The sequence below is a fragment of the Poecilia formosa genome, unplaced genomic scaffold, assembly GCF_000485575.1.
Source record: "Poecilia formosa unplaced genomic scaffold, Poecilia_formosa-5.1.2 Scaffold42, whole genome shotgun sequence".
In the NCBI taxonomy this organism is placed as follows: Eukaryota; Metazoa; Chordata; class Actinopteri; order Cyprinodontiformes; family Poeciliidae; genus Poecilia; species Poecilia formosa.
The window spans coordinates 672,756-680,274 of record NW_006799981.1 but is presented as its reverse complement, the minus strand read 5'-3'; the positions used below and the strand labels follow the sequence as shown (position 1 = coordinate 680,274).

Genomic DNA, 7,519 nt, shown 5'->3' with positions numbered 1-7,519 from the left:
GAGTCTCTGTGTGTGTGTGTGTGTGTGTGTGTGTGTGTGTGTGTGGGTGTGTGTGTGTGTATGTGTGTGGGGTAGGAGCGTTGGTAATATTGTGGCCGTCCAGGGTGGAGGCAGGGCCCTGGAATATTGTCATTAATCCTGGAGGAGGGCCACAGCGCACTCAGATTATTAGAGAAATAAATTTGCATGCTACATATGAGCCAGGTGAAAAGCACCGAAGGCGCAAATTATATTTCCCTGACAGGCCGAGCGGGAGAACGGAGGCTGCCACCATCTTGCTCCAGTCCACACAGACCAGCGCACACATTCACAGAGGTACAGAGCTTTGAAAATAGATATTAACACCCCCACATTTTTTGTTTATATTTTGCAACTTACAACCACAAACTTAATTGTGTGTTTGCATGGTTTTATGTGATGGATGAAAACAATGTGCCTAATTGTGAGCGGTAAAGATAGTGATGCAGGGTTTTCAACATTTCTTACAAGCAAAATCTCAAAAATGTAATATGTAGGTAAGACTAACCTAATTTTCTCCAATACAGCTAAATAAAAAGTTGAGCAAATTGTCTTCAGAGGTCCCTGAATTAGAAAATAGAGTCCACCTGTATGTTACTTCAGTTTCAGTATAAATTCAATTGTCCAGTTGAGGCTTAGAGGTTTGTTAGAGAGCATTTGTGAACAAACAGTTTCATGAAGAACAAGGAACAAAACAAACAAATCAGTTAGAAAGTTGTAGAGAAGTTGAAATCAGGGATGGGTTGTAAGACAATATCCCAAGCTTTGCTATACTTTAAGTGCATAGAGTATAGCATAACGGCAAACCTAATGACAGTTCAGGTCATCCACCTATTCCAGGGGTGTCAAACTCAATTTCACCGAGGGCCACTTCAGCATATTGGCCCCCCTCAATGGGCCAGGTGTGTTAAAGAAGGAATGCATCTAAAGTTGGAGATGGTAGCTCTGGAAAACTAGACTTGGGCACCTTTAGCATGAATGTATAAAAATACAATGTTAAAAATAAATTAAACACCACCTCATATTGTTAAATAACTGATTTTATGTATTGAAGTTTTAAATATTACATTTGAGTTTCCATGGATGTAAAATTACTGCTCAGTTTAAAAATTACAATATTCAAATAAGTGTTTAAAGGTAAGCAAACATAATAAAAACAAGTCAACAAGTCACATGGGCAGACATTATAGACTTTACGCACATATTTAGTCTCAGAGGCAACTGAAATCAATTAATTAAAAAAATTCTTTTTGAATATCATCTCATGGTCTCTGAACTAAATGCGTCTTTCTGACCGGGAGCTGACAGCGTGTTGAAGAGTTATGGACCGGACGCTTTGGAGCGTCTGGTAGGAAGCGCATTACAAACCTTTGGTTGAAATGACGTGTTAAATTCAAGTCTCCATTACAAACCAGAGAAAACTAAAGAGAATGCAACGTTGTGTTAATCCATTTGAGGAGCCGGTAGTTTATCTTGAGGAAATAAATGATGATGCAAAAGTGAATTAGACTGTAACATGCGCAGTCCACTGCTCAACCACTGCGGACTGCGCATGTTACATGCGCAGTCCGAAGAATTAGAAACCGCTGGAAGTAACTCAACCAGCGGATTTAACAAATGGAGCCTTCTGGGATCACGTTACCCAGGAGAGCGGCGTTCTGGAGGAGCTGCAGACGTAACATCTGTGCGTTTCGGAGAAACAACGCAAAAAAAACAAAAAAAAACTAATAAATTAAAAATCCTAGTTAAAGCACACACTGGACCGCGCAGGGTAAAACACAGAGTTCAGTTGATCCGTTTGGATCAGACAGATCCAACTGACTGATGAATTAGCGCAGATTTTTCTGCAGATGGGAACCAGGAGGAAGTGCGTTCAGACCCCAGCGGGTGAAGTGATGCTAATTTAAGTGAAGTCGCTTAATTTAATTTATTAAAAGTTATTGGGCTGGTTTTTGTCACTACGAGAAAAATGTAGATGCATTTATTTGCTTAATTTGTGATGGGATCTGGATTCACGGTGAATATTAACTAAACCACATAAAATGCGACTAAATAGCCTATGTTAATGTGATTGTAATTTCACAGATAAAACATGACCGATTTTTTTGTTAATGTTGTCGGTCAAGATAACGTCTAGCGCGACCTGCCGCCCTGACACCAACTCACACACATCTTGTCGATGTCTCAGTTTTATTCGCTGGGAAAATCAATAAGCAGCTTGAGGTGACTCTGCTGCTCTCTAGTGGTGAGAAGCCGTAATGTTGGCTGGTAACAATCGGAATGCATTGTGGGAGATGTAGTTTGTAGTCAATTCGTGCTCAAAACCTATTTTAAGACAACCATTGGCCTATAAAATGCTGGGGCGGGCCACATAAAATGACATGGCGGGCCACATGTGGCCCGCAGGCCTAGAGTTTGACATATGTAACATAAACTGACAGGTTGGGCATAAAGAACATTCATCAGACAAGCAGCCAAGGGGCCCATCATAACTTTGGAGGTGCTGCAGAAATTCAAGATAAATATTAGTTGTGCACTTCAGATATTTCTCAAAGAAAAGTAGTGTTTAACAAAGCTGCAGTTCTGTAGTCAGTTGACCAAAAGCCATGTAGGTAGTTGCAATAAATATGTGGATGAAGGTACTTTGATCAGACTAGACCAACATTGACAATCCTGGAAGAAAACCTGTTAGATGCCCTGAAACACTTGAAGCTGAGGTGGAGATTCAAATTAATTATACTGTCAGAGAAACAGTAGAATAGTTTACATCAGAGCATATTTATGTGTTTGAAAGGCCCTATTAAAGTCAAGACTTGAAAATTTGCAGTGAGACATAAAAACTGATGTTCACAGATGCTCTCCGGCCAATCTCCGGCTTGTGCTGTTCTGCACAAAAGTCTCTTCAGTCTCTAGTGGTACAAAGCTGGTAAGGCAAGCCAGTTTTATGTGGGTAGTACATTTTCAGGAGGAAGAAAATGTACTTTCTCCCAGATGTAACTTTTAAGGTTACATCTGCAACCTTAAAAGTGTTGCAGATGTAAGTGCAGTGAAATGTGGTTCTACAAACAATTGACCTGGACTCATTTTATTTCCACATCAGAATTGCAGTATTCACCCTCCTGTGTTGCTCTAACATGCGAATACTCAATAAATTACATTAGGGTTTGTGTTTACAACACAACCAAATATGGGGTAAAATCGTCAAGGGGTAATGCCACTACAAGGCACTGTGCTTTAGGCTGAACATTTCTATATTTCTGTACGTGAAAGAAGAATGAGCAGGACTTTACTTTGTTTCTTGCTTATCTTCCTGTACAGAGGAATTTACAAAGAGACACAAGTAGTACTTAGCTTGTGTGTAGGTATAGACGAACCCCTGAGGAATGAAAGCTATGGGAGGACATTTTCAACATTTTCATCCAAGCATGTGTGTAAACCACCTTGTTTTTTAGATGCGTGTGTGTGTATTTCGATGGGTCCTGTGGCTCTGGGCTGTCCTCTAACCCTGCCTGTAATGGTCCATGCAGGCTCGGCTTAATGGGGTAGACACTGGTGTCAACTTCATTACTTTGCATCTATCGCCAAGAAGAAAAGTCTCTCCTCGCTCGCACTTTGACCACGCTTCGTTAGTGTCTCCTGCCCCCTTTGCCTTTCTCAAACCTCTAAAAGGAAATGTGAAACACTTTCAGAAGTACACTGATGAGATAATTTAGCTTCAAGCTGATTCAGTTGTATTTACTTCAAATGAGGCTATTTGGAGACGTGTCAAATAAGGATTAAAAATCCGACTATGGCTTATACATAGCACACAATCTGCAAATTGCAGAACTTCATGATTTGTGTCTACAAATAGGTAGATGGTCCTGAAATGAGGGCTTTAAGGAGTACACAACAGTCGTAGTTTGTTGCAGCCTTGGTTTTTGGGTCAGAATTTCATACACTTATGGTACAAAAGGCAAAATATACAGATTCTAAATGCCATCTATTTTCATCTATTTTAAACAGAAATAAGACCTTAGAAAAACAAATCAGTCTCATTAATGAACAGGCTTTAAAGTAGCAGGCTATCCATTACAAGGCAGGATTTGTCTGCCAACTTCACTATGTTTGATTTAACTGTTCTAAATTACAAGCATAAATTTGCTGAATTTACAAGAATCAGAACGCATTTTCTGATCAGTGAACTCACCATTCCCAGGAGCTAGCAGGTTGCTGACCCCAATTCCTTACCGCATGGAAGATGTTCTTATAACAAGTTAATACAGGTATAACCTCAAGTTGTCCTGTAATAAACATGATAATAAACATGATACATGAGCCTTGCCATTCAAATCAAACAACAGTTATTATAGAAAAGCGACATTGCCTCTGAGAGATGCATTGGTTACCTTCCAGGTCCAAGATTCTGTTGTGATGGACGATTCAGTTTGAGGAGTAACTTAAGATTCCTGTTTAAAGAGACTGGCAAACCAAGCCAGCTCCTTACAGCAAAGGCCTGATTAAAGCAGCATTAAAAAAGATTAAAGAAGCACTTCAGGAGAGATGTTTCCCTAGACCATACAGATGAAGACGCATGGTTCTATATGTCCACTGCAGTGTTTCTGTCAGTCATCTTTCATCTCTTGGCCTGTGCCGATAGGCAGAGAGCGAGCAGCAGGCGGTGTCATTCTGTTCTAAAGTCCCTAGTTAGGCATGCATATATTCCTATTATAGTCAGTGTTCCCGGAACAAGACAACAGAGAGCAAACAGAATGACCTTGAAATATTTATCCCCAGCTTCGCTTCGGAGAATTAAGTTTGGTGTCAGGGGCAACTCGCAGCTATCCAGTTTCACTTTGTGTGGAAGGGTACGTGCCTGCGAACACAAAACCCACACACATACACACGTCGTGTCCTCCTTTAGCCGGCTGTGTAGAGTGAGACAAACAGCTCATGTACCATCTTGCAGTGTTGAATATTGAAAGCGGTCAGGGAGGCAAGGCTTTGATTGGGACAATAAAGGCTGATGAGCAGGATCTTAGAGCATGGGAGAGGAGAGCATGCATGCTTGTGTATTTGTGTGTGTGTGTGTGTGTGTGTGTGTGTGTGTCACAGTGCAAGGGAAAAAGCCAAAACCATGAAGTGGATGCCAAGAGCTGCTAGGCCCAAAATACTGTTACTTTATTTTAGTGTGTGTGTGTGTGTGTGTGTGTGTGTGTGTGTGTGGAAGGGAAAAGGATGGTTAAGAACGGTGCAAATGACCCAATCTGAGTGAATGTGGGTCAGACACAAGACTTGCTAAAGTTGTAGGTTTTAATTTCATGACCCACGATGCCTCTTTGTGCCTCCCGGTTATGACGTCCAGTTAATAGAGACTGATTACAGACTGGTATCAAAAGGTATTTTTGTAGTTTCTTAAACTAATTATTCAACAGATGCATCCCTAGCAAAGGGGACTAATTGGTGAAACAGTTATGACGGCACAAACAAGACATTTGAGCTGTCAGACAATTGGTGGGGTTAATTTGAAGGCAAACCAGAGAGACAGAAAACCTAAGATTTGTGTTATAATTACCGTTGAACCATAAAACACTAATTATGAAAGGTCAAAGATAAGTTGGAAAGTGAAGCTGTAAACTGACTTTATGATTATACCTGACACTTTGTGTTGCAACTGTAAATAATAGCAAACTCAGAGTTTACTGAATTAATAAAAAGATTTTGACTCTCAGGCAAAACTTAACACAGCAATAATTTGTGATGGTTGACTGGTTATTTTTTGTAACGGTGCTTCTTGGTTAAAAATCTTGTACCACTGGAAAACTTACGTATTGATACTTAAATCTTTGTGAGGAAAATGCAAGTGAGTTGAACTTTTTTTACTTTTTACAATGCTGTTTTACGCTTTTGCTAGATTCATATGCATGCTCCTTTTTGCTGGTGTATGATGGTCCATTTAATGCAGCCTGAGTTGTCTGGACAGAGGTGCTACCTGTAAATGTGTGAACAAATCCACTAAAAACGAGCTGCTAAAATATTATCACTTCTTATTTTGTATTGTCCAGCTTTAAAAATTGAACAAATAAGGAATAGATAAAAAAAATAATAATAATCTTGAGTTCATGAACTCATCAGACCAAAATATTACTATCCAAAATTGCAAGAATGCCACTTGCAGATTGGCAGTGAGTGTGTGAATGAAATCACAAGGAACTAAAAAACATCCGTCTCCTTCATCAGGGTCCACCATCTGAAAATGGAGACAGTACAGCACAACTGTAAACCAACCAAGACTTGCTAACGGAAACAGACAGCTTGGCCGATAACATCACAAATCACAGAAGAAACCAGGAGCCTCCAGATGTGTCCAGAGGTGCTGCAGACGACAGAATAACTGTTCGCAGCACTTTTTAACATTTCAAGTGGTATGGACACTTTATCAAAGTACAATGTATGTACTGACAGAACATTTCGGGAATGAAGTTCTTAATCATGCACAAATTTAGTGTAACCTTTTTATTTTAAAATCCAGTCCCCCTGCATGTCAGACATAAATCAATATTTTTCTTTCCTTTCGTAAAATTCTTCACAAAGTTTAAATCCCAGTCCTATTTTACAGTTACGACCTTTCAACCCCCGATGATGAAGAATCACCAGCAACTTCTTGATATATATTTAGATGTTTTGCTAATGATCCATCACAGAATATCTGAAGGGACATCTGTACAGAAGATGCATGATGGGATGCCTTGCCAAAAGCCTCTTTGTTGTACTTATGTAATTGTCATGTTCATTGGGAATTTTTTATTGAAACAATAACAAAGCACATGTCCACAAATTAGCTTCACTTTCTCCCATTCAACTTCTCATTGTCCTCAATGCCTGTGAGGGCTTAGAATAATGGATGATTGGAGAGGAGAAAGGAATCAGTGAGAAGCGTGTGTGTGTGTGTGCGTGTGTGTGTGTGCGTGTATGCATGCAGCCTTTGGCAGTGTGGTAAAGAAAAGCCTCCCAGATTGTTTGAGCCCAGTGGAAGGAAGCCTGCCAGTTTCTCCACCACCGGGACTCTCTGACCTGCGCTTGTGTTTGTTTGCGTGTGTGTGTGTTTTTATTATGATTTGTGTTTTTATTATGATTGTGAAGCCTTCGTATGGTTCTGTATGCGTCCCAATCTCTGTACATTTATATAGAGCGTGTGAATGCGCATACTTGTGTTTCCGTCCATTCCTGAGCTTGGTCGTTGGCCATGTGCACCTGTGTGTTGTGGGTGTAGGTGAGTGTGTTCATGTGTGGGAAGCAAGCAGATGAAGAGAAGACTCGGCGCATATTCAGCGTGATCTGAAGCCTCACCTATGTCAATATATTTAGTGTACAACCCAGCTCCGTTTCTCATTATGCATTCTCATCTACTGCTCGATGTTGCGAATCTTACATCTCAATTAGCCTCTGTGTTCTGGACATAATCCAGCATTATTTGTGGCAAGCAGCGGGATATTAAAGCAACTAAAAATGGCATCAAAAG

General features: G+C 40.3%; 1 long non-coding RNA gene across 2 annotated transcripts in view; it reads left to right on the top strand.

Annotated features, from left to right (window-relative positions):
* LOC103137621 (uncharacterized) overlaps positions 1–7,519 on the top strand; it is an 85,873-nt gene that overhangs the window by 40,571 nt on the left and 37,783 nt on the right. The window lies entirely within an intron of this gene.